The following is a 27,666-nucleotide window of genomic DNA, read 5'->3' as shown; positions in this document are numbered from 1 at the left end:
TTGTAGATGGTATACACTGCTGCCACTATGCATCAGTGGTGGAGCGAGTGAATGTTTGTGGATGGGGCGCCAATCAAGCGGGTTGCTTTGTCCTGGATGGTGTCGAGCTTCTTGAGTGTTGTTGGAGCTGCACCCATCCAGGCAAGTGGAGAGATTCCACCACACTCCTGACTTGTACCTTGTAGATGGTGGACAGGCTTTGGGGAGTCAGGAAGTGAGTTACTCGCTGCAGAATTCCTAGCCTCTGGCCTTCTCTTGTAGCCACGGTATTTATATGGCTACTCCAGTTCAGTTTCTGGTCAATGGTAGCCCCTAGGATGTTGATAGTGTGGGAATCAGCAATGGTATTGCCATTGAATGTCAAGGGGAGATGGTTAGATTCTCTCTTGTTGGAGATAGTCATTGCCTGGCACTTGTGTGGCGCAGATGTTACTTGCCACTTATCAGCCCAAGCCTGGATATTGCCCAGGTCTTGCTGCATTTCTACACGGACTGCTTCAGTATCTGTGGAGTCACGAATGGTGCTGAACATTGTACAATCATCAGCGAACATCCACACTTCTGACCTTTATGACTGAAGGAAGGTCATTGATGAAGCAGCTGAAGATGCTTGGGACTAGCACACGACCCTGAGGAACTCCTGCAGTGATGTCCTGGAGCTCAGATGATTGACCTCCAACAACCACAACCATCGTCCTTTGCGCTAGGTATGACTCCAACCAGTGGAGTGTTTTCCCCCAATTCCCATTGACTTCAGTTTTGCAAGGGCTCCTTGATGCCATACTCGGTCAAATGCTGCCTTGATGTCAAGGGCAGTCACTCTCACCTCACCTCTTGAGTTCAGCTCTTTTGTCCATGTTTGAACCAAGGCTGTAATGAGGTCAGGAGCTGAGTGGCCCTGGTGGAACCCAAACTGAACGTCACTGAGAAGATTATTGCGAAGCAAGTGCTGCTGATGGCACTGTTGATGACACCTTCAATCACTTTACTGATAATTGAGGGTAGACTGATGGGGCAGTAATTGGCCGGGTTAGACTTTTGTCCTGCTTCTTGTGTACAGGACATACCTGGGCAATTTTCCACATTGCAGGGTAGATGCCAGTGTTGTAGCTGTACTGGAACAGCTTGGCAAGGGGGGCAGCAAGTTCAGCAGCACAGGACTTCAATATTATTGCCTGAATATTATCAGCGCCCATAGCCTATGCAGTTTGGCACGCAAGTAGTCCTGTGTTGTAGCTTCACCAGGTTGACACCACAATTTGAGGCACGCTCTCCTGCACTCTTCATTGAACCAGGTTTGGTCTCCTGGCTTGATGGAAATGGTAGAGTGAGGGATATGCCGGGCCATGAGGTTACAGATTGTGGTTGAGTACAATTCTGCTGCTGCTGATGGCCCACAGCGCCTCATGGATGCCCAGTTTTGCATTGCTAGGTTTGTTCCAAATCTATCCCATTTAGCACAGTGGTAGTGCCACACAACATGATGGAGGGTATCCTCAATGTGAAGGCGGGACTTTGTCACTGTGCGGTGGTCACTCCTACTAATACTGCCATGGACATATGCATCTGCGGCAGGCAGATTAGTGAGGTTGAGGTCAAGCATGTTTTTCCCTCTTGTTGGTTCCTTCACCACCTGCCGCATACCCAGTGTAGCAGCTATGTCGTTTAGGACTCGGCCAGCTCGGTCAGTAGTGGTGGTACCGAGCCACCGTTGGTGATGGACATTGAATTCCCCCACCCAGTGTAAATTCTGCACCCTTGCCACCCTCAGTGCTTCCTCCAAATGGTGCTCAACATGGAGGAGTACTGACTCATCACCTGAGTGTGGTAATCAGAAGGAGCTTTCCTTGTCCATGTTTGACCTGATGCCATGAGACTTCATGGGGTCCAGAGTCGATGTTGAGGACTCCCAGGGCAACTCCCTCCTGACTGTATACCACTGTGCCGTCACCTCTGCTGGGTCAGTCCTGCCGGTGGGCCAGGACATACCCGGGGATGGTGCTGGCAGTGTCTGGGACATTGTCTGTAAGGTATGATTCCATGAGTATGACTATGTCAGGCTGTTGTTTGACTAGCCTGTGGGACAGCTCTCCCAACTTTGCACAAGCCCCCAGATGTCAGTAAGGAGGACTTTGCAGGGTCACCAGACCTGGGTTTGCCATTGTCATTTCCAGTGCCTAGGTCGACGCTGGGTGGTCCGTCTGGTTTCATTCTTTTTTATTGACTTCGTAGCAGTTATATACAATTGAGTGGCTTGCTAGGCCATTTCAGAGGGCATGTAAGAGTCAACCACATTGCTGTGGGTCTGGAGTCACATGTAGGCCAGACCAGATAAGGACAGCAGATTTCCTTTCCTAAAGGACATTCGTGAACCTGATGGGTTTTTACAACAATCGACAATGGTTTCGTGGCCATTATTAGACTAGCCGTTTAATTCCAGATTTTTAATAATTGAATTCAAATTCCACCTTCTGCTGTGGTGGGATGTGAACCCATGTCCCCAGAGCAATACCCTGGGTTTCTGGGTTATTAGTCCAGTGACAATACCAATACCCCACCGCCACCCCGCAACTGAAGGCTTTGGTGCAGGAAATGGCAAGGAGGAGAAATGTCCTTTACCACAGGAGGCTCTTCAGACAGACATTGCGAAGGCAGTGGTGTTTGATAACCATTACGGTCAATGCCAGCAGTCCAGCCTTGAGGACCTGGATGCAGTGCCACAAGAAGTTCAATTCCTTCAAAAACGTGAATCCATCTTCAAATGCCATATCCTACCGTAGAAACATAGAAAATAGGAGCAGAAGTAGGCCATTCGGCCCTTCGAGCCTGCTCCGCCATTCATTATGATCATGGCTGATCATCCAACTCAGTAACCCGTTCCCGCTTTCCCCCTGTATCCTTGATCCCTTTCGCCCCAAGTGCCATATCTAACTCCTTCTTGAAAACAGACAATGTTTTGGCCTCAAATGCTTTTGGTGGTAGCGAATTCCACAAGCTCACCATTCTCTGGGTGAAGTAATTTCTCCTCATCTCAGTCCTGAAAGGTTTACCCCATATCTTTAGACTATGATCCCTGGTTCTGGACTCCCTCACCATCGGGAACATCCTTCCTGCATCTACCCTGTCAAGTCCTGTTAGAATTTTATAGGTTTTTCTGAGATCCCCCCTCACTCTTCTGAACTCCAACGAATATAATCCTAACCGACTCAATCTCTCCTCATAAGTCATCCCAGGATTCAGTCTGGTAAACCTTCGCTGTACTCCCTCTATAGGCACAGTAGCGCAGTGGTTAGCACTGCAGCCTCACAGCTCCAGCAACCCGGGTTCAATTCTGGGTACTGCCTGTGTGGAGTTTGCAAGTTCTCCCTGTGTTTGCGTGGGTTTTCTCCGGGTGCTCCGGTTTCCTCCCACAGCCAAAAGACTTGCAGGTTGGTAGATAAATTGGCCATTATAAATTGTCCCGAGTATAGGTAGATGGTAGGGAAATATAGGGACTGGTGGGGATGTGGTAGGAATATGGGGTTAGTGTAGGATTAGTATAAATGGGCGGTTGATGGTCGGCGCAGACGGTGGGCTGAAGGGCCTGTTTTTGTGCTGTATCTCTAATCTAATCTACAGCAAGAAAATCCTTCCTCAGATAAAGAGACTAAAACTGCACACAATATTCCAGGTGTGGCCTCACCAAGGCACTGTATAATTGCAGCAAGACATCCCTGCTCCTGTACTCGAATCCTCTCGCTATGAAGGCCATCATACCATTTGCCTTTTTTTTTACCGCCTGTTGCACCTGCATGGTTACCTTCAGCAACTTGTGTACGAGAACACCCAGGTCTCATTGCATATTCCCCTCTCTCAGTTTATAGCCATTCAGAAAATAATCTGCCTTCCTGTTTTTCACTCAACTTGTCCAAATCACCCTGAAGCCTCTCTGCATCCTCCTCACAACTCACCCTCCCACCCAGTTTTGTGTCATCTGCAAATTTGGAGATATTACAAAGTGACTCCTGACAACGCAGCGGCCCACTGACATTATCGGAGCGCTCCAAGCTGCGCACATGCGCAGTCTCCTGCGTGCTGAGGTGCTGCGTATGTGCAGCTTACATCTTGCCTTGCCAGGACTAACTGGCACAGATGCAGGAAAACGCTCTTGCCCCTCGGCCACTCATTCCAGGCCGCTCGCTCCCCATTCCCCCCCACCACTCCCGCACTCCGCCTGCTTGCTCCCTGCTTCCCGCTACCCCCATGCCTCCAGACAGTAGCTCTGGGCCGCGGGACACTTCCCTCCTCTTGGCCTCTCTCTCCACATGAAGAAGCAAGGCGGGCCACAAGAGGTGATGAGGCAATGTAGGAGCGAGTGGCCGAGAGGAGGAAAGCGGCCCGTGGCCTAGAGCTAGCGTTTGGAGGGATGGGGGGGGTGGTGGGGGAGCAGACGGAGAGCGGGGGAGGGGGAGCGGTAGTGAGCGGCCGGAGAGTAGGATGGTACTGAAACCTCGCAGAATTACGGAGAGCTTCAGATCACCACTACCTACCTTCTTGGGTAGTCTAGTATGAGGCATTTGGACTAAGTGACCAGCACACCTTACCTATGCCTTCACTATCATTGCCTTTATACCTGGCATATTTGCTGTTCTGAAGAGTTCAGAAAATCTCCGTCATGTTATGGGAACACCATCCATTGAAATTAAACTCCAAGTCACACATGTACCACCGCTTCTTCATCATCACTCACTGACATGGGCGGAGACAGAGAGCAGCGACTGAGTAGTTAAAGTAGGGGAGAGAGAGGCAGCCCAGAGACTCATTGACAGCAACAGTGGTGGTGGACCTGGGTGGAGACTGAGCGCAGCAACTGAGGAGTTAAAGCTGGGTGGCGGGTGGGGGAAGAGAGTCTCCATCAAAATCACCAACAAAAGCAACATCTGCACAGCAGCGATAGTGACATCGCAACCAAAGAAAAAGCCTATTGGTCAGTAGCTGTTAAGTGTTTCTAGTTAATAATCTGGAAAGTAAATGCATGGCAGGGAACCTCAGCCCTATGGAATGCATATCCTGTGTTATGCGGGTAATCCTGGATACATCTCTTGGGCCAGGCGGCCAAATGTACAGGAAGTGTTGTCAGCTGGAGCAACTCGAGCTCTGGGTTTCGGAGCTTGAGTGGCAGTTCGAGTCACTACAGTGCATCCGCAAGGTTGAGAGTTTCATGGAAAGCACATTTCTGAAGGTGGTCAGGCAGAGAGGGAACGGGTGACTGCCTGGACAAGGGGAACCAGGCAGCAAAAGCAGGGATTCCCCCACGTTCATCTCGCTCTCCAACAGGTTTTCAGTTCTGAATACTGGTGAGAGTGATGGTTCTGCTATAGATTGCAGGCAGAGCCAAATCCATGGCATCATGGATGGCTCAGCTGCATAGGGGCAGGGAGGAAGAAGAGTGGAAAAGCAATAGTGGTCAGAGATACGATAGTGGGGGGAATAGACAGGTGCTTCCGCAGCCGCAGGTATGATTCCAGGTTGGTATGCTACCTTCTTGGTGCCAGGGTTAAGGTTGTCACTGAATGGCTACAGGGCATTCTTAGAGGGGAGGGTGAACAGCCAGCCGTCGTAGTTCATTTTGGCACCAATGACATAGGCAGAAAGAAGGATGAGGTCCTGAAGGCAGAGTTTAGGGTGCTAGGAGAGTGATTGAAAAGCAGGATCTTAAAGGTAGTAATCTCCAGATACTCCTGGTGCCATGTGCTAGTAGGTACAGAAATAGGAAGATAGAGCTGATGAATACATGACTGGAGAGAAGGTGCAGGAAGGAGGGCTTTAGATTCCTGAGGCATTGGGACTGCTTTCGGGGGAGATGGGACCTATACAAGCCAGGCAGATTGCACCTTAATAGGGCTAGACCAATATCCTCACGGGGGTGTTGCTCATGCTTTTGAGGAGGGTTTAAACGAGCTTGACAGGGGGAAGGGAACCTGAGGGTAGATTCAGAAGGGAGAAAAGCTAGAAATGGAAAACAGAAAATTAGTAAGCGTGTTTGGAAGGCAGTGGAAACAAAGGCACGTGCTAGCGAAGTGAGGAACAGGGAGAGAGAGGAGTTGAACACGTGGCTGCAGGGATGGTGTAGGAGGGAGGGTTTTGGTTTCCTGGATAATTTGGGCTCTTTCTGGGGTAGGTGGGACCTCTACAAACAGGATGGTCTTCACCTGAACCAGAGGGGTACCAATATCCTGCGGGGGAGATTTGCTAGTGCTCTTCGGGGGGGTTTAAACTAATTCAGCAGGGGGATGGGAACCTAAATTGTAGTTCCAGTGTGCAGGATGTTGAGAGTAGTGAGGTCAGGGATAAGGTTATAAGGACACAAGAGGGCACTGGCAAGCAAGAGCTTGGTTTAAAATGTGTCTACTTCAACGCCAGGAGCATCCGGAATAAGGTGGGTGAGCTTGCAGCATGGGTTGGTACCTGGGATCTCGATGTAGTGGCCATTTCGGAGACATGGGTAGAGCAGGGGCAGGAGTGGATGTTGCAGGTTCCGGGATTTAGATGTTTCAGTAAGAACAGAGAAGATGGTAAAAGAGGGGGGGGTGTGGCATTGTTAATCAAGGAGAGCATTACAGCGACAGAAAGGACATTTGAGGATTCGTCTACTGAGGTAGTCTGGGCCGAGGTTAGAAACAGGAGAGGAGAGGACACCCTGTTGGGAGTTTTCTATAGACCTCCAAATAGTTCCAGAGATGTAGAGGAAAGGATAGCAAAGATGATTCTTGACAGGAGCGAGAGTAACAGGGTAGTTGTTATGGGGGACTTTAACTTTCCAAATATCGACTGGAAATACTATAGTTCGAGTACTTTAGATGGGTCTGTTTTTGTCCAGTGTGTGCAGGAGGGTTTTCTGACACAGTATGTAGACAGGCCAACCAGGGGCGATGCCACATTGGATTTGGTACTGGGCAATGAATCCGGCCAGGTGTTAGATTTAGAGGTTGGTGAGCACTTTGGTGATAGCGATCACAATTCGGTTAGGTTTACCTTAGCGATGGGCAGGGACAGGCATATACAGCAGGGCAAGAATTATAGCTGGGGGAAAGGAAATTATGATGCGATGAGGCAAGATTTAGGATGCGTAGGATGGGGAAGGAAACTGCAGGGGATGGGCACAATCGAAATGTGGAGCCTATTCAAGGAGCAGCTACTGCGTGTCCTTGATAAGTATGTACCTGTCAGGCAGGGAGGAAGTTGTCGAGCGAGGGAGCCGTGGTTTACTAAAGAAGTTGAAGAGCTTGTCAAGAGGAAGAAGAAGGCTTATGTTAGGATGAGACGTGAAGGCTCAGTTCGGGCGCTTGAGAGTTACAAGCTAGCCAGGAAGGATCTAAAGGGAGAGATAAGAAGAGCAAGGAGAGGACACGAGAAGTCATTGGCGGATAGGATCAAAGAAAACCCTAAGGCTTTCTATAGGTATATCAGGAATAAAAGAATGACTAGAGATAGGTTAGGGCCAATCAAGGATAGTAGTGGGAAGTTGTGTGTGGAATCGGAGGAGATAGGGGAAGTGTGAAATGAATATTTTTCGTCAGTATTTACAGTGGAGAAAGAAAATGTTGTCGAGGAGAATACTGGGATACAGACGACTCGGCTAGATGGGATTGAGGTTCACAAGGAGGAGGTGTTAGCAATTTTGGAAAGTGTGAAAATAGATAAGTCCCCTGGGCCAGATGGGATTTATCCTAGGATTCTCTGGGAAGCCAGGGAGGAGATTGCAGAGCCTTTGTCCTTGATTTTTATGTCGTCATTGTCGACAGGAATAGTGCCGGAGACTGGAGGATAGCAAATGTTGTCCCCTTGTTCAAGAAGGGGAGTAGAGACAGCCCTGGTAATTATAGACCTGTGAGCCTTAATTCGGTTGTGGGTAAAATGTTGGAAAAGGTTATAAGAGATAGGATTTATAATCATCTTGAAAAGAATAAGTTCATTAGAGATAGTCAGCACGGTTTTGTGAAGGGTAGGTCGTGCCTCACAAACCTTATTGAGTTTTTTGACAAGGTGACCAAACAGGTGGATGAGGGTAAAGCTGTGGATGTGGTCTATATGGATTTCAGTAAGGCGTTTGATAAAGTTCCCCACGGTAGGCTATTGCAGAAAATACAGAAGTTTGGGATTGAAGGTGAATTTGTGCTTTGGATCAGAAATTGGTTAGCTGAAAGAAGACAGAGGGTGGTGGTTGATGGTAAATGTTCATCCTGGGGTATAGTTTCTAGTGGTGTACCGCAAGGATCTGTTTTGGGGCCACTGCTGTTTGTCATTTTTATAAATGACCTGGATGAGGGTGTAGAAGGGTGGGTTAGTAAATTTGCGGATGACACGAAGGTCGGTGGAGTTGTGGATAGTGCCGAAGGATGTTGTAGGTTACAGAGGGACATAGATAGGCTGCAGAGCTGGGCTGAGAGATGGCAAATGGAGTTTAATGCGGAAAAGTGTGAGGTGATTCACTTCGGAAGGAGTAACAGGATTGCAGAATACTGGGCTAATGGGAAGATTCTTGGTAGTGTAGATGAGCAGAGAGATCTTGGTGTCCAGGTACATAAATCCCTGAAAGTTGCCACCCAGGTTAATAGAGCTGTTAAGAAGGCATATGGTGTGTTAGCTTTTATTAGTAGGGGGATCGAGTTTCGGAGCCACGAGGTCATGCTGCAGCTGTACAGAACTCTGGTGCGGCAGCACCTGGAGTATTGCGTGCAGTTCTGGTCACCGCATTATAGGAAGGATGTGGAAGCTTTGGAAAAGGTGCAGAGGAGATTTACTAGGATGTTGCCTGGTATGGAGGGAAGGTCTTACGAGGAAAGGCTGAGGGACTTGAGGTTGTTTTCGTTAGAGAGAAGGAGGAGAAGAGGTGACTTAATAGAGACATATAAGATAATCAGAGGGTTGGACAGGGTGGATAGTGAGAGCCTTTTTCCTCGGATGGTGATGGCAAACACGAGGGGACATAGCTTTAAGTCGAGGGGTGTTAGATATAGGACAGATGTCAGAGGTAGTTTCTTTACACAGAGAGTAGTAGGGGCGTGGAACGCCCTGCCTGCAACAGTTGTAGACTCGCCAACTTTAAGGGCATTTAAGTGGTCATTGGATAGACATATGGATGAAAATGGAATAGTGTAGGTCAGATGGTTTCACAGGTTGGCGCAACATCGAGGGCTGAAGGGCCTGTACTGCGCTGTAATGTTCTGTGTTCTAAAGGCTAGAAAATAGACAATAAGGGAGTTTGGCAGTGCTACATGGTATATACTTCAATGCAAGAAGTCTGGTGAACAACTCAGATGAGAAGTATGATAATATATCTATTATTACTGAGACATGGTTGAAAGAAGGGCAAGAATGGCAGCTCAACATTCCTGATTACACGGTTTTCAGATGAGATAGTGAGAGGGATTAAAAATTGGGGGGTGGGGCGTGGGGGGTCATAAAATTGATAAAAGAAATAATTATAGCTGTGAGGAGGGATGATATGGTAGAAGGATCATCAAATGAGGCCATATCAGTTGAACTGAAGAACAAAAAAATGGGCAATCACACAACTGGGATGGTACTATGGACTCCCAAACAGTCAGAGGGAGAGAGAACAAATATGCAGGTAAATTTCTGAGAGGTGCAAAAACAGGCAGTAATCGTGGGGGATTTCAACTGTGCTAATATTAACTGAAATAGAATTAGTGTGAACGGCACAGAGGAAGCAGAATTCTTAAAAAGCATTCAGGAGAACATTTTTAGCTAGTATGTAGCAATCACGAGAGGGGGCAGTTCTGGATGGCTTTAGGGGATGAAGGGGTATCAGTTGGGAACACTTTGGTGGAAGTGATTATAATTCAGTTAGATTTAAAGTAGTTATAAAAAAGGACAAAGATAGACCAGGAATAAAAGTTCTCAATTGGGGGGGAAACTAATTTTACTAAGTTGAGATGAGATTTAGCTAAAGTGGACTGGAAAGAACGACTTGAAGGTAAATCACTGCCAGATAAGTGGGAAGCATTCAAGAAGAGATAGTAAGGGTTCAGAGCAAGTACGTGTCCTTAAAGAAAATGGGTGGGACTAACAAATCCAGAGCCATCAGGATGTTAAAGGACTTAAAGGAGAGGATAAAGAAAAAAAACAGAAGCTTATGACAGATACTAAGGGCTCAATGCTGCAGAAAACCAAGAAGAGTATAAAAAGTGTAGGGGTGAAATTAAAAAAGAAATTAGGAAAGCAAAGAGAGGGTGTGAAAAAATATTTTCAAGTAAAATCAAGGAAATCCAAAGATTTTTACAAATACATATAGAGCAAGAAAGAGTAGGGCCGATTAAGGACCACAAGGGTAACCTGTGAGTGGAGGTGGAGAACAGGGATAGGGTTCTTAATGAATACTTTGTATCTGTTGTCACAGAAGAGCGGGACGATACAGACATTGCAATCAGGGAGGAGTTTGAAATATTAGATGAAATTAGCATAGTGAGAGATAAAGTATTAAGGGGTTTAACGTCTTTGAAAGTGGATAAATCTATTCTGGGCTGTTAAGGGAAACAAGAAAAAAAATAGCGGAGGCTCTGGCCATCAATTTCCAATCCTCTCTGGCTACAGGCATGATGCCAGAGCATTAGAGGACAGCTAACATTATACCACTGTTTAAAAAGGGAGAAAGGGATAGACTGAGTAATTACAGGCTAGTCAGCCTAACCTGGGGAGATTATTGGAAAAAATTCTGAGGGACAGGATAAATCTTCAGTTAGAAAGACATGGATTAATCAAAGACAACACATATTTTTAAGGAGAGGTGGATGAAGGTAGTGCATTTGATGCAGTCTATATGGATTTTAGAAAGGCTTTTGATAAGGTCCACATCTCTGACTGGCCATGAAAGTAAAAGCCCAAGGGATCCAAGGCAAAGAGGTAAGTTGGATCTAAAATTGGCTCAGAGGCAGGAAGCAAAGGGTCATGGTCAATGGGTATTTTTGTGATTGGAAGGCTTTTTCCAAGGGAGTTCCACAGGGCTCAGTACTAGGTCCTTTGCTTTTGTGGTATACATCAATGGTTTGGACTTGAATGTAGCAGGTATGATTAAGAAGTTTGCAGATGATACAAAAATTGACCATCAGGTTGATAACGAAGGAGGAGGATGTGGACTACAGGAAGATATCAATGAACTAGTCAGGCGGGTGGAACAGTGACAAATGGAGTGCAATATAGAGAAATTAGGTAATGCATTTGGGGAAATCTAATAAGGCAAGGGAATACACAATAAATGGTAGGATACTGAGAAGTATGGAGGAACAGAGGGACCTGGGAGTGCATGACCACAGATTCCTGAAGGTAGCAGGACAGGTAGATAACCTGGTCAAGAAGCATACGGGATACATGCTTTTATCAGCTCAGGCATAGAATATAAGAAAAGGGAGGTTATGCTGGAACTGTATAAAAGCCTTGGTTAGGCCTGGAATGCTGCATGCAGTTCTGGTCACTGCACTATAGGAAAGATGTGATTGCACTAGAGAGGATGCAGATGAGATTTACGAGGATGTTGCCTGAATTGGAGAATTTTAGTTATGAGGAAAGATTTGATAGACTAGGGTTGTTTTCTTTGGAATAGAGGAGGCTGAGGGGAGACCTAACTGAAGTGTATAAAATTAGAGGGGTCTAGATAGAATGGATAAGATGGCCCTATTCCCAAGAAAAAGAAAAAGGAAAGCGCTCAGGCAATGTCCTCAGAGGTAGTTCATGAGTTATTTATTAGTTATTCCTGGAATGGGGGCTGACCTTGGAAAGCCACATTTACTGCACATCCATAGCAGCATTGAGAAGAAGGTGTGGTAGGCCTTTTCCTTGAACCGCTTCAGGCGGTTGAGGGGTCCATAGATTTATGGTAAGAGGTAGGCGATTTAGAGGGGATTTGAGGGAAATGTTTTCAGCCAGGATGGTGGGAATCTGGAACTCATTGCCTGAAAGGGTGGTAGAGGCAGAAACCTTCATAACATTTAAAAAGTGCTTGGATATTAAGTGCCATAACCTAGAAGGCTATGCACCATGAGCCGGAAAGTGGGATTAGGTTGGATGGCTCCTTGTCAGCCGGTGCAGATATGATGGGTCAAATGGCCTCCTTCTGTGCTGTAAATTTCTATGATTCTATTACTGGGGCAGTATCCTGAAATTCCCATCTTAACACCATTATTGGAACATCATCATCACAAGCCTGAAGTGGTTTTTTCTTTTTCTTCAGGTGTACAACCAGAAACTGCAGTAGGGCCCTCCAGACAGTGCCAGAGCAGCACTTTCCTACTGCATCTGACTCTGGCAAGAACCAGACAAAGCTACCCACCTTGCCGAACATAGATAGCCACAATGAAGGAAGCAGTCTGGGTGATGTGCAGAGCACAGGTGAGCAAGAGATGAAAGAGAAGGTGCCATATATTATTCCATATATAGATCTGAATCTCCATCATAAATTATGTCAGGTAGACAGATAAGATTGGAAAGGGTGAAAGGAAGAGTAGCGACAAGCCACAAAATGCAGCTCCACAGCGCTACGGGTGCTGTTTTGATGCCAAAATGGCGTCCATTCCGTGCGTGCATATTTCCACCTCACTTCGTGCCAGACATCATTTTGGGAAGAGCAGCAGCATGGGCATTAGGAGCGTGCACTGGAAGTGTACAGAGTATACAAATCGTGATGTTAGTCAGCATGTAACATTAAGTTGATGCTAGTGATCCCCATGCTTGTTTTTGAGTCTTTTCCAATTTTTTTCCCCACAGTCTTTATAACAAGCCACTTGTCTCTTGTACAAGATAACCCATGATACAAACATTGAAGTCTTATTGCTATTAATCAAAGACCAAATGAAGAGTTCAATATAGCAACAGTATCTAACCTTTCCTCTGATGAACTACCAGGGTATTTCACTCTTGGGAGGATTGATAAGACAGTTGATTGGGAGGATTAATGAGGCAGTTGATTCAATGACAATCTCTCATCCCCAGTGTGGTGAAATATCAAAAAACATTTTTTGGGCACTACAAAGTCTTGAACTACCAAAATGGTGTCCATGATGCACATGCAAACTCCTGACAGAAAGCGTGCCAGATGCCACATTTGTATAGGGGTTAGCGAGGGCAGACAATACAACCACCATCAGCATGCAGAGCAGCAAAATTATGATATAAAGATAGAAAATGCTGGAAATACTCAGCAGGTCTGGCAGCATCTGTGGTGAGAGAAACAAAGTTAACGTTTCAGGTCCATGATCTTACATCACAGGTCATAGAGCTGCTGAGTATTTCTAGGATTTTCAGTCTTTATTTCAGATTTCCAGCAAACACAGTATTTTGCTCTTGCATTAGTGTTTAATTTACTGCCACTTCTCCTCCCTAAAGAAGTTCTGTTCTCTCTGAGGAGATTTCCATTTATCTCTTTTACCTTGTTTACCTTCAATGCTTTCTATTTCCCTTCTCATATTTGATCAGGTATTTACCAAAACTCATTTTCACTTCCTCAACTACGTCTTCAGCTCTGAATCCATGTGGATTCCAAATAAAATTCCACCCTTCATGTTTTGGATCCACCCACGATTACAGATATTTCGTGGACATTCAGCATTCCTTGAACTGCTGTTCTAGCTGCATCCCGAGATATATATTCAATGCAAAGTGCTGCTACATGCACACTCTCGACCTCTCTCTGCAGCAGCACCGACAACCTATTTCAAAGCTGTCCTAATCTGCAGTTTCAGTTCATCCTTCATCTCATCCAAAGCCTTAACAAAAAACTTATTATCTTCCTTTCAGGTGTGAAAGATTGCCAATTCTGCTGAAAGGCCACAGACCTGAAATGTTAACACTGTTTCTCTCTCCACAGATACTGCCAGACCTGCTGAGTATTTCCAGCATTTTCTGTCTTTATTTCATATTTCAAGCATCCACAGTATTTTGCTCTCGTATTAGGGAAATCATGGCATCAAGCAGCGTGTAATGCTGATTTGATGCCAGCGCTGCCATTTTGGAACTCCACGCTCCATCCTATGACCAAGGGTCTAATGAGAAGGAGGAACTGAAGGAAATCAGTATCAGTAAAAAAAATAGTGCTAAAGAAATTAATGGGATTAAAGGCTGACAAATCCCCAGGGCCTGATAATCTACATTCCAGAGTAATAAAGGAAGTGGTCCTGGAAATAGTGGATGCATTGGTGGTCATCTTCCAAAATTCTATAGATTCTGGAGCAGTTCCTACAGATTTGAGGGGGGCAAATGTAACCCCACTATTTAAAAAAGGAGGGAGAGAAAAAACAGGGAATTACAGACCAGTTAGCCTTACATCAGTAGTGGGGAAAATGCTATAGTCTATTATAAAGGGTGTGATAGTAGAACACCTGGAAAGTATAAATGGGACTGAACAAAGTCAGCATGGGTTTACGAAAGGGAAATCATGATCTTTTTTGAATGGCGGAGCAGGCCCGAATGGTCTATTCCTGCTCCTATTTTTCTATGTTTCTTAACCTCCCACAGCTGGCATGAACATCCACTTCTGCTGCCATTAGCACTTTTTAAAGGGATCATTGACTATTTACAGTTTAGTTGCTGCATTATTTCTTCTGGCTGTTGCTGCAATTCTACTCATTTTGGATGCTGTTCCATACTTGTTAACAGTTTCCAGTTTTTTTCAGCAAGTGGTCCAGCTGGTGTTGAAGTACTTTTTTGGTGACTTAAAGGCTTGTGCACAAACCAGATATAGGAAGCCTTGTAGGGGTTTCAGCAGGAGGCCATACCCACAGTGTGTCTTTATAGAGCAGATCTGTTCAAGAACCGATTGCTGGAGTACTGTGATGCTCTGGAAGCCCCTTTGCACACTGGCATCCAGAGCCATGATGGCATCAATTTGTTCATCCATGGAAGCAGGCTGAAATTGCATGACAGCAGTCTGAGCTTCCACAGCAGCACTCAGATGTTGGGTGGATGCTGCTTGTGCTACAATGGAAGCTGAGACATCAGTATGTATCACTGTTGATACACACTGTATCACTGTTAACTCCACAGGTGTGTTGATGCAGGTGACCATCCATTCCATGTTGGAAAGGATGGGCTCCAAGCTCTGCACAAAGCCCTGCACCAAGTAGGTGTCCATGTTCCTTGACACTGAACACAGTCTTTCCGGCAGGCTTCCCAGTGTACCAAGCATTTGGGTATATACATCCATCAACCTTCTTCTGTAGCCTGGCCAATCCAAATCCTCATCTGAGTCTTCTGCAGCAGAACTCGTGTGTGATCTCGCCCTCTGGCAAACTGGCACCTGTGCTATCCTTTCTCCCAGCTTTGGCTCCAATGCATTTGTGGTGTTTCATCATGTTCAGATCCCATCTCTATCCTATCCTCTGCATTATGCACAGTGTCAGTATCTGAGCTGGCAGTTGCCACTGAGTGATGGTGTCCCTTCATCTTCAATTTCTTACAGCCCTTCTCCCACTGCTGGGCAAGTTCTGGCTTTGAGCATATGAAATGAAAAAGGGACAAGGATTGGGTTGTGAAGAGGGGAAAGGAGAAAATACAAAGATCATATTTACACCAGCTGCAGTTTGTAAATAAAAGAGATTGAGGGATGAGGAAAAGTGAGATGAGATGAGGAGGATTAGGTACACCTAGGTATTAGGTACCTTCAATAGTTTCAGCCCCACAGCTACCACGGCCTCAGCAATGGCCCTTCTCATGATGGCTAGCACTGTCTTCTCCATGGGGTTTAAATATGTAGGGTGCTTCCCCCGCTCCGGTTAATTCTTAATCCTGTTATGTGCCACCTCCTCCTGCAAAAAAGTGAGAAGTGTGTCAGTGAGTGTCATGCAATATGTTTGGATGATGTGGCAGTCATGGTTGAATAGCAGCCTGTGTATGCGAGCTTTAATATGTGGCTGTGAGGCTTGCAACAATGCAAAGTGTATGAGGGTGAGCTAAAATATATGAATGTTAGATATTAATCCTGATTGATAGGTAGGTGAGTGATGGGGGTGAAAGTGAATTGAGCAGTGGTAGGATATGGCATTTGAAGAGGCACTCGCTGACCTTGACAACTTGCAAAAGATCATTAAACAATTTCCTGCACTGCAACAGGATCCCTAGGGTTACACTCCTGGCATCAACCTCCTCCATTGTCTCTTGCCACTGCATTCTGAGCATGGGTTTGGAGGGCCTGGATATGTCTGCATGTGCCTGAGGGTACAGGACATCTCTACTTCTTTCCACTTCTTCTACCAAGACCTTCAATGCAGCATCCAAAAACCTCTCTCCCATGGTCAGCCATTGTTGATTTTTCCACCGCACCATATTCAGAATGAGATAAGCACCACCAGGAACCACAATACACCTCTCCTTTAAGAGGTGCAGGGTAGCTTTAAGTAATGCCAGGCATTAATGATTCTAGGCTCCCGCTGTTGCACTAAGTTAATCAGCAATGCGGGTGAACACATGCTGCATGCAGAAATCTAGCAAATGCAAAGGCAGCAAGAAGTTGGTTTCCTGCTTACATTTCAATCAACAGGTGTAGGTTAATTGCACATCTTCCCATTTACACTTGTGCCCATTTTCAGGGGTCATTCAATTTAAGCCCCCAGAGCTTTAAAGATATACATAATAAACGTCATAAAAATAAATGAGCTCTAGGTTTTTTTACATGGGGAATTGAATATAAAAGCAAGGAAGTGATGTTTAATTTACACAAGACTGGCTAGAATACAGCTGGAATATTGAATGCAATTCTGGGTATCCTATTATAGGAAGAATATTAAATCCATGGACAAGATACAACAAAGATTAATTAGAATGAGAGCAAAATACTGCGGATGCTGGAAATCTGAAATAAAAACAGAAAGTACTGGAAATACTCAGCGGGTCTGGCAGTATCTGTGGAGAGAGAAACAGAATTAATGTTTCAGGTCTGTGAACTTTCATCAGAACAGGCAAAAGTTAGAAATGGCTTTCAGCAAGTGAAAGGGGGGTGTGGGGGAAGAAGAACAAAAGGGAATGTGTGTGTTAGGGCCGAGGGCAGGAGAGATTAAATGACAAAGATGTCATGGAACAAAGGCAAAGGGAGTGCAAAAAGCTGCAGTAAAAGCCATAGCATTAGCCCAGAGAGAGCGTTAATGGCAGAATAATTAGCAGCTCAGTCCAAAAGCACAAACATGAGAAACAAGTTTACGACAGGTGCATGGTTAAAAAATAAATAAAACAAAAAGAAAAATAATTAAAAATATTCCCAACATTGAGTTCAACAATTTCAGAGCATGACTGTTTCTTACATTTTTGTTGTTGTTTTATGTCTTGGGATGTTTTACTATGTTAAAGGTGCTATATAAATGCATGCTGTCGTTGTGGTTAGTAATGGTCATGTGCTGGAAATAGTGGCAGATGATCTGTTGGATATGAAGGCCGTTGGGGTGAAAATTAAATACAAAGGGACCGTATCATGATTTTGGGAGGGAGACAAAGTGGGAGCAGAAGTACAGCAAATGGAATGATCAATGCCCGCTCAAACTTGGTGCACATGAATCTTTGGCAAGGGAAGAGGAAGACTTTTTTACTCGTTCATGGATTGTGGGCATTGCTGGCTAGGCCACCATTATTGCCCATTACTGATTGCCCTTGAGCTCCCTTCTTGAACCGCTGCAGTTTTCGGGGTGTAGGTACACCAACTGTGCTGTTGGAAGGGAGTTCCAGGATCTTGACCCAGCGACAGTGAAGGAACAGCAACATAGTTCCAAGTCAAGGTGGTGTGTGGCTTGGAGGGGAACTTATAGGTGGTGGTGTACCCATGCATCTGCTTTCCTTATCCTTCTGGGTGGTAGAAGTCACGGAAAGGAAGGTGCTGTCGAAGGAGGCTTGATGAGTTGCTGCAGTGCATCTTGTAGACTGCTGCCACTGTGCATCGGTGGTGAAGGGAGTGAATGTCTAGGTGGTGGATGGGGCTCCAATCAAGCAGGCTGCTTTGTCCTGGATGGTGTCGAGCTTTTTGTGTGTTATTGGAGCTACACCCATCCAGGCAAGTGGAGAGTATTTATTTATTTGTTTGAGGATGTGGGTGTTGCTGGTTAGGCCAGAATTTATTGCCCATCCTTAATTGCCCTTGAGAAGGTGGTAGTGAGCTGCCTTCTTGAACTGCTGTAGTCGTTGGGGTGTAGGTACACCAACTGTGCTGTTGGAAGGGAGTTCCAGGATTTGACCCAGCGACAGTGAAGGAACAGCAACATAGTTCCAATTCATGATGGTGTGTGACTTGGAGGGGAACTTCTTGGGTGGTGGTGTTCCCATGCATCTGCTGCCCTTGTCCTTCTAGGTGGTAGAGGTCGTAGGTTTGGAAGGTGCTGTCGAAGGAGCCTTGGTAAATTGCTGCAGTGCATCTTGTATCTCGTACAGACTGCTGCCACTGTGCATTGGTGGTGGAAGGAGTGAATGTTGAAGGTGGTGGATGGGGTGCCAATCAAGTGGGTTGCTTTGTCCTGGATGGTGTCGAGCTTCTTGTGTGTTGTTAGAGCTGCACTCATCCAGGCAAGTGGAGAGTATTCCATTACACTCCTGACTTGTGCCTTGTAGATGGTGGACAAGCATCGTGGAGTCAGGAGGTGAGTCATTTGCCACAGAATTCACAGCTTCTGACCTGCTCTTGTAGCCACAGCATTTACGTGGCTGGTCCAGTTCAGTTTCTGGTCAATGGTGACCCCCAGGATGTTGATAGTGGGGTATTCAGCAATGGTTATGCCATTGAACATCAAGGGGAGATGGTTAGATTCTCTCTTATTTGAGATGGTCATTGCCTGGCACTTGTGTGGTGCGAATGTTGCTTGCCACTTAACAGCCCAAACATGGATGTTGTCCAGGTCTTGCTGCATCTGGACATGGGATGCTTCAGTATCTGAGGAGTCGTGAATGGTGCTGAACATTGTGCAATCATCAGCGAACATCCTTATTTTTGATCTTATGATTGAGGGAAGGTCATTGGTGAAACAGCTGAAGATGGTTGCGCCTAGGACACTACCCTGAGGAACTCCTGCAGTGATGTACTGGAGCTGAGATGATTGACCTCCAACAACCACAACCATCGTCCTTTGTGCCAAATATGACTCCAATCAGCAGAGAGTTTCCCCCCAATTCCCATTGACTCCAGTTTTGCTAGGGCTCTTTGATGCCATACTCGGTCAAATGCTGTCTTGATGTCAAGGGCAGTTGCTCTCACCTCACCTCGGAAGTTCAGCTCTTATGTCCATGTTTGGACCAAGGCTGTAATGAGGTGAGGGGCTGAGTGGCCCTGGCGGAACACAAACTGAGCACCAGTGAGCAGGTTATTGCTGAGCAAGTGCCGCTTGAAAGCACTGTCGATTACACCTTCCATCACTTTGCTGATAATCGGGAGTAGACTGATAGGGTGGTAATTGGACGGGTTGGACTTGTCCTTATTTTTGTGCACAGGACATACCTGGGCAATTTTCCATATTGCCAGGTAGATGTATTCTACCTGAATCAGGAATGTATTCCATCACACTCCTAACTTGTGCCTTATAGATGGTGGACAGGCAATGGGGAGTCGGGAGGTGAGTTACTTGCTGCAGAACTCCCAGCCTCTGACCTGCTCTTGAAGCTACAGTATTTACATGGCTGGTCCAGTTCAGTTTCTGATCAATGGTAACCCCCAGGATGTTGATAGTGAGGAATTCAGCAACAGTAATGCCATTGTACATCAAGGGGAGATAGTTAGATTCTCTCTTCTTTGAGATTGTCATTGCCTGGCACTTGTGTGGCACGCATGTTACTTGCCACTTATTAGCCCTTACTGTGGAAATACTGGTATGGAAGGTGGGTTCACCAAAACAGATGCAATGGAGATGGAGAACATGGGAGAATGGAATAAAATCCATACAGGAAGTGGGGTGGGATGTTTGGTGGTTGGTGATGGTGGGGGTGGTGGGGGAAGGGTGGCTTATGATCCAAGGGGAGGTAAGAAGTAATGTCAGAGAATTGTCATTCAGTTTCCACAAATTAAGAGGTCTTTTCACCAAACACCAACAGCATCTCCCTTGTCAGGAGGTTTGATGACAATGTCAGGGTTGGACGTGCATCAGGTTGAGAGGGAGACTGATTAAAATGAAGTGAGGGAAATAACAAAATTGAGACAGTAGAGTGTCAGGGCAGCAGGTCTCAGAGTCAGAGCCATTATGGCACAAAAGAGGCCATTCGGCACATCGAGTCCATGCCACCTCCCTGTAGAGTGTTGTTTTATGTCTTGGGATGTTTTACTATGTTAAAGGTGCTATATAAATGCATGCTGTCGTTGTGGTTAGTAATGGTCATGTGCTGGAAATAGTGGCAGATGATCTGTTGGATATGAAGGCCGTTGGGGTGAAAATTAAATACAAAGGGACCGTATCATGATTTTGGGAGGCACAACAAGCAGACCCTGATTTGAGGGGCTTGTCTCAGACGGCATGTTCTGACCCAGAGGCTGTAAAGGTCCGTGAGTGTTATTCTGTCAAAAATGACATTTTGATGAGGAAGTGGAGATCTCCCCAGAGGCCCACAGTGAGGCCCTCAGTTGGTCTGAAGTCCATCAAATTGTTCCTCCTTGCTACTGCAGTGAAATGTTGAGAATTGTCCATGAGATTCCAGTCGCAGGTGCTGAAAGCACAAGCAATAGAACAGCTAAGGCACATAGTTTTCAACTGGGGATAAGGTGCTAGTCCTGTTGCCTTTGCCTGGCAAACCATTAGTGTATACCACTGTATCAAAAGGAAACTCGGTAATGTGAACTATGTAGTTAATGCCTTAGACAGACGAAAGAGTCAAAGGGTGTGTCATGTGAATATGCTGAAGCGGTAATATTACTATGAGCATAATCAGCCCAGGTGGTACAGAATGTAGATGGTGATACTGGATGCACATGATGAACCAGATGATGAACACAGAGGTGTTGGAGGATCTGGATGAGGCACTATATCATCGGCCTGAGCAACAGAGAAAATATATTGCTGACTTATTGAGGGAACATAACCTGCATACGCAAATAAGCCAGGTCAAACTTCTCTGGCTATTCATGAGGTTGATGTCGCGGAAGCTAAACCAATTAAACAAAACCCCTACAGATTCAATCCCAGCAAATTGGCCAAAGTCAGGTAGGAGGTTCAATACACGTTAAATAATGATATCATTGAACCCACTCAAAATAGTTGGAGTTCTCCTCTTGTTTTGGCACCAAAACCAGACGGTTCTCAAATTCTGCATTGATTGATGGGCCGAATGGCCTCCTTCCGTGTCATAAATGACTCGATGACCAAAAAGTTAATGTGGTAACTAAGCTGGACTCTTATCCATTCCCTAGGCTTGAGGATTGTATTGATGGGGTGGGGAAGTGGGCCTTTGTAAGCAAGATTGATTTGTTTAAGGGATATTGGCAAGTCCCCTTGACCGACCAAGCCAAAGAAATTTCTTCTTTTGTGACATCAGATGGTCTGTTCCAATATAAAATCATGCCATTTGGTATGAAAAATGCACTGGCTACATTTCAAAGATTGACCAATCAATTAATTGCCGGGTTGAGTAATTGTGTTGTGTACATCAATGACTTTTTGGTGTACAGCGACACGTAGGGTGATCATGTCAGACATTTGAGAGCTCTAGTTGACAGGCTGGCCAAAGCTAACCTTGTTACAGTTAGCTTGCCAAGGCCATGGCCATTTATTTAGGACATAACGTGGTCAAGGTTAAGTGTAATCCTGAGAAGCCAAGGTTCAGACAATAACAGACTTTCTTACATCCAAGACAAAGAAAGAATTGTTACGATTTCTGGGTATGCGTGAGTTTTAAAGGAAATTTGTCCCTAATTTCAGCACAGTAGTCACCCCATTGATAAATTTGTTAACGAGAAACATGAAGTTCGAATGGGCAGAGTGATGCCAAATGCCATTTGAGAAATTAAAAGCCATTTTGATAAAGGAACCCATTCTTGCAGCCCCATATTTTAGCAAGCCATTCAAGGTGGCTATCAAGGTCAGTGATGTTGGGGTAGGAGTGGTGCTGCTCCAAGATAATGATGATGATGGTATGGAATGCCTGTTAACTACTTCTCTGGGAAGCTAAATAAGCATCAAAGAAAGTACTCAACCATCGAGAAAGAGGCTTTAAGTCTTGTACTGGCTCTTCAGCAGTTTGAGGTATATGTGACCAATAGTCAGGGCGAAGTACTATTTATACAGATTACAACTCAGTTGTGTTTCTAGAAACGTTCAGAACAAAGAACCTTAGGTTATTTTGCTGGAGTTTGATGTTACAGCCATTTACACTAAAACTCGTGCATGTTGCATGGAAAAACAATGTAATTGCTGATGCTTAAAGGGGCGTAAGAGAGAAGGAAGGCTCTGAGCTATGATGTTTGAATCCTGCTAATCCTAATTGTCACATTTACTTGGTTTTGTTATTGGGTAAGCTCTTATGATTTTTGTAAATGCGATATTCTAATTGTGGAATAGGAAAATGTTACCTGTACAGTATGTAATAAGCTATTTATTAAAAATTTTATGATGTTATGTACTTGCTGTATTTCTGAACTATCGTAATGAAAACTTTACTACAGTAAAGCTTTCTTATTCCCAAGGCGGTGGGGGGGGGGGGGGGTGGAGGCAGCGGATGGGAGAAGTGTGATGGAGTCCACGGTCTGCTGAATCAGGGGGAGCTTGTGCGAGCTGTTGTCTGAACAAATGGCTTGTTGAATGTTCTGTTAAATGCACAGACCCTTGTTTCAAAGCTTGTTTTTTTGAGACAGATCTTAACTGAAAGGGAAACAGAAACTGAAACTAAACAACAGACACAGAAACTTCAGGTTTCTGGGGAAACTGAAACTGTTTGGAACCAGATAAAAGACACGAGCCATCCGAGCTCAGATCACGCAGGAATGGAGTGCCAGCAAGCTGAAGAAAGTGCTGGATCCAGGAGCTGTTTCTGTTACTTCAAGTAACTGCTTAACCAGACCAGGCTGTACAGTGCATAGGCTTGTTACTGAAGGGCTCAGATAAAGGTAATATTGGTGGATCCACGCCAATAAGTCTGTTGTGAACAGAAGTAAGGAGATTCTGCAGATGTACCCTGTTTTGGGTGAAGACCATACCTGAAAGGAAACTGTTGTCAGATGAGTATCAGTGGCTGCATCTTGGAAGGCAGGAGCTGGGGATCTACCTGAGGAAATTCAGAGGTTTGAAGAACTTGGTGCCATACATGCTGAGTAGGCTGTCCAGTAAATCTGTGAGATCTATCTTTGATGTATCTGATGGTTAACGCGTAATTTGTAATATACATTGACTGTGATTTGTTTGTTAATGCATGTTTAATTTATGTTGATATTGGTTGATTGTTAAAGTAAAAGTTATAAAAGTGACATCTTGATCTTTTTTTTATTGTGGTCATTCAGTAAATTCGGTTCTTTTCGTTTGTTGATCTCCATCGGATTCATAACAGGAGCCATACAATCAGTCTCATTCCTCCACTCTATCCCGAGAGCCCTGCAAATTTCTTTCTTTCAAGTGCCCATCCAGTTCCCTTTTGAAATCATTTATTGTCTCTGCTTCCTCCACCCACATAGACAGCGAGTTCCAGGGCATTAGTACATGCTGTGTAAAAAGATTCTTCCTCACATCCCCTGCATCTCTTGCCAAAACCTTAAATCTGTGCGCCCTAGTCCTTATACCATCAGCTAATGGGAACATCTTTTCTTTGTGCACCTTATCTAAACCTCTCAATCTTGTACACCTACCAAATCTTCCCTCAATCTCCTTTGCTCCAAGAAGCACAACCCAGCTCTCCAAACTAACCTTGCCATTAAAATCTCTCATCCCTGCAACCATTCTGGTAAATCACCTCTGCATCGTCTCAAGACCCTCACATCCTTCCTAAAATCGGCGAACAGTACTGGACGCTATATTCTAGTTGTGGCCTAACCAGAACTTTAGAAAGGTGCAGCAAAACTTCCCTGCTTCTGTATTCAATACCTCTATTTATGAAGCCTAAAATCACTTTTACTTTTCTAACTACTCTCTCAATATATCCTGCCACCTTCAGACATCTATGCACATGAACCTCCAGGTCCCTCTGTCCCTGTACACTCTATTCCAAGTCTCAATTTTGTTAACTGGCCATTTACATGCCACTTTGTCAAATGCTTTCTTAAAATCCATATAGACAACATCCATTATTTTTCCTTCATCAACCTTCTCAGTTACTTCATCAAAAAATTTAATTAGTCAAGCACGATCTGCCTTCTACAGATCCGGGCTGGCTCTCATTAATTAACTCAAGCCCCTCCAAGTGCCTGTTGATTTTTTTCCTCTGATTATTGTTTCTAAAACCTTACCCGCCACTGTTACTAAATTAACTGTCCTGTAGTTACTGGGAATGTCCTAACACTCTTTCTTGAATAAAGGTGTCACATTTGCCACTCTCCAACCCTCTAGCACCTCCCCCTGTATCCAAGAAGACTGGAAATATATGGCAAGCCCTTCCACTATCTCCATCCCCATTTCCTTAAGCAACCTGGGATGTAAGCCATCCAGGCCAGGCAATTTATCAACTCTAAGCATAGCCAGCCTTTCCAGTACATCCTTTCTATCAATTATCACCCAATCCATTACCTCTACTATCTCCGCTTCTACCGAAAGTACTTATTAAGTATTCTAGCCTTGCCCTGCGCCTCTAAGCATATATCACCGTTGGTCAGGCCCCAACTGTAGTATTGTGTTCAGTTCTGGTCACCACACTTTAGAAAGGATGCAAATATCCTTCAGAGGGTGCAGAGGACATTTACCAGAATGGTTCCAGGGATGGGACATTTTAGTTACAAGGTTGATTTGGAAAAGCTGGGATTGTTCTCCTTAGAACAAAGGAGATCAAGGGGAGATTTAATAGAGGGGTACAAGATTATGACAGCCTTAGATAAGTTAGACAAGGAAAAACTGTTCCCATTAACTAATGGTACAAGGACTAGGGGACACAAATTAAAGGTTTTGGGCAGGAGATGCAGGAGGAATATGAGGAAGAACTTTTTTATGGAGTGGGTGGCAATGACCTGGAACTCGCTGCCCATGAGGGTGGTAGAGGCAATCAATGACTTCAAAAGGAAATTGGATGGGCGCTTGAAGGAATTAAACTTGCACGGCTATGGAGATTGAGTGGGGTAGTGGGACTGACTGGATGGCTCCATGGAGAGTTGGCATGGTCTCGAAGGGCCAAATGGCCTCCTCTGTGCCGTAGATGACTCTATAATCCTCTTTGTCCCTTATATATTCCACCCCTTACTACCGGCTTACTATTTACATGCTGGAAGATGTTTATTGGGTTTTAAGGTCACAGACCTGAAACCTTAACTCTGCTTCTCTCTCCACAGATGCGGCCTGACCTGCTGAGTATTTCCAGCACTTTCTGTTTTATTTTAGATTTCCAGCATCTGCAGTATTTTGCTTTTATTATTTTGATGTTTATTGGGTTTCTTTTTATGTTAACTGCCATTCCATTCTGATATTCTCTCTTTGCCAGTCTTATTTTTCTCTTCACTTCCCCACTCAACTTATTGTATTTGGCCTGGTTCATGCTTGACAAATTCAACTGCCATGCATCACCCACCCTCTTTTGTTTCATCATATTCGCTATCTCTCTCGTCATCCAAGGACCCCTGGTTTCGGTTCCCTTACCTGTTGTCCTTGTTGGAATGTACCTAGCTTGTACCTGAAGCAGCTCCTCCTTAAAGATCACCCATTGTTCCTTTACAGTTTTTCCTGCAAGTCTTTGGCTCCATTTTATGCTGGCTAAATTCACCCTCATCTGATTGAAGTTTGCCCCCTTCTAATTTAGAAGTTCTAATTTAGATTGTCTGTAAAAAAAGGTAAAGAGAAGGTAAAAAGCCAAAGGTAGAGCAGAACAGGTGGAATGAGAATTCTGAAAAAAGGATAAAGGGTACATTGTGTAGGGGGAAGCATAGTGGCCAAAGAAGTGAGCATGGAGACAATGGCAGCAGAAGAGTTTGGTACCATGCTGAGTTTGAAATTCATTGAGTGGCAGCATAAGGGGATAAAGCTGAGTGCTTTGCTGAAGGTTGATCATTTGGGGTCAGACAGGTATAGAGGTCAGAGGGTATAGTGAAAACATAACAAATAGTGAAATTGGAAGGAGGGATGGGATCAGACGAAAGTGGAAGGTATTCATATGTAGGAGTCATTGAAGCTTGCAGTTCTTGAAACCTGAAAGAATAAAAGTTTTTTGTTAATGCAGCAGATGAGGTGAAGGAGGAAATGGAAGGGAGTACTAGGACAGCTCTGACATAAAGTAAGTCAGTGCTGCAGAAGAGAAAGAACTAGCAAATATTTGCTAGTTCCGAAGAAGGGTCACTGACCCGAAACGTTAACTCTGCTTCTCTTTCCACAGATGCTGCCAGACCTGCTGAGTGGTTCCAGCATTTCTTGTTTTTATTTCAGATTTCCAGCATCCGCAGTATTTTACTTTTAGTTTGGCAGTAGTTTGTCTGAATTCCACTTGAAGTAGGTCAGTTTGTATCCGCTTACAGCTCAAAACCAGAAAGTAAGATTCCACAGTGAAATTTTCCAAATTTGCACCTCAACTGCCAGGAATGCAACCTGGAAATCTGGATTTGACATATGCCCCAATTTCTGATTTGCGTTTTGAGCAGGTGAGGTTCCCACCAAAGGTTCCAGGTCAGGCAAGTGCCAAGGCCCTGATTAGCAAGGACATGGTTCCTTTATGGTAAGGTAACCCAAGTGTAGTTACCTCTACACCTGAGCATGTTGCTGCGTGCTCACACAGCTTTCCTTGCTTGCACTGCAGCCTTCCATTACAGGTAGGTATAAACGACATAGGCAGGTCAATGAAAGAGGTTTTGCAAAGTCAGTTTGAGGAACTAGGCACCACATTAAGAAGCAGAACCTCAAAGGTAATAATCTCTGGATTATTACCTGAGCCATGTGCAAATTGGCATAAGGCAAATAAGATTAGAGAAATTAATGCATGGCTCAAAGACTGGTGTGGTAGAAAAGGTTTCCAGTTCATGGGGCACTGGCACCAGTACTGGGGAAAGTAGTGGCTGTACCATTGGGACGGTCTACACCTGAACCGTGCTGGGGCCAGTGTTCTAGCGAGCTGCATAAATAGGGCAGTAGAGAGGGTTTTAAACTGAATAGTGGGGATAAGGGATCAAATTTGGGAAGATATGGTAAATCAAGGATTAGAGACAAGGCAAGAGAGAAAGGTATTAATATGGGAAATGATAGACTGTGACAGGAAGGGACAGAGCGTACAAATCTAAGAGTAAATCAACAGATAATGCAAGGTTACAAAAATAATAAAAGGACAAAACTAAAGGTTCTGTATCTGAATGCACGAAGCATTCAAAACAAAACAGATGAACTGAGAGAAACAGAAATAAGTATGATCTGATAGTCATTACAGAGACATGGCTGCAGGACGACATAGATTGGGACCTGAATATTGAAGGGTACACGGCCTTTAGGAAGGATAGGAAGCTAAGAAAAGGTGGAGGGGAAATGTTAACTATGCTTCTCTCTCCATAGATGCTGCCAGACCTGCTGAGTATTTCCAGCATTTCTTGTTTTTATTTCCGATTTCCAGCATCTGCAGTAT

At 44.9% G+C, this 27,666-nt stretch overlaps 1 protein-coding gene across 5 annotated transcripts in view; it reads right to left on the bottom strand.

Annotated features, from left to right (window-relative positions):
• The window catches only part of LOC137374833 (inner ear-specific collagen), a 142,278-nt gene that overhangs the window by 47,703 nt on the left and 66,909 nt on the right, over positions 1-27,666 (bottom strand). The window contains exon 2 of one of the 5 annotated variants that reach the window (XM_068041373.1): positions 15,651-15,797. The exons of the other annotated variants lie outside the window; for them this stretch is intronic. The gene's annotated coding sequence lies outside the window, so the exon portion shown is untranslated. The remainder of the gene's footprint in view (positions 1-15,650; positions 15,798-27,666) is intronic. 5 annotated transcript variants of the gene reach the window in all.

Source organism: Heterodontus francisci, chromosome 11 (assembly GCF_036365525.1).
Source record: "Heterodontus francisci isolate sHetFra1 chromosome 11, sHetFra1.hap1, whole genome shotgun sequence".
Classification (NCBI taxonomy): domain Eukaryota; kingdom Metazoa; phylum Chordata; class Chondrichthyes; order Heterodontiformes; family Heterodontidae; genus Heterodontus; species Heterodontus francisci.
Note: the sequence above shows the minus strand (reverse complement) of the source record. Positions and strands in the feature narration are given on the sequence as shown.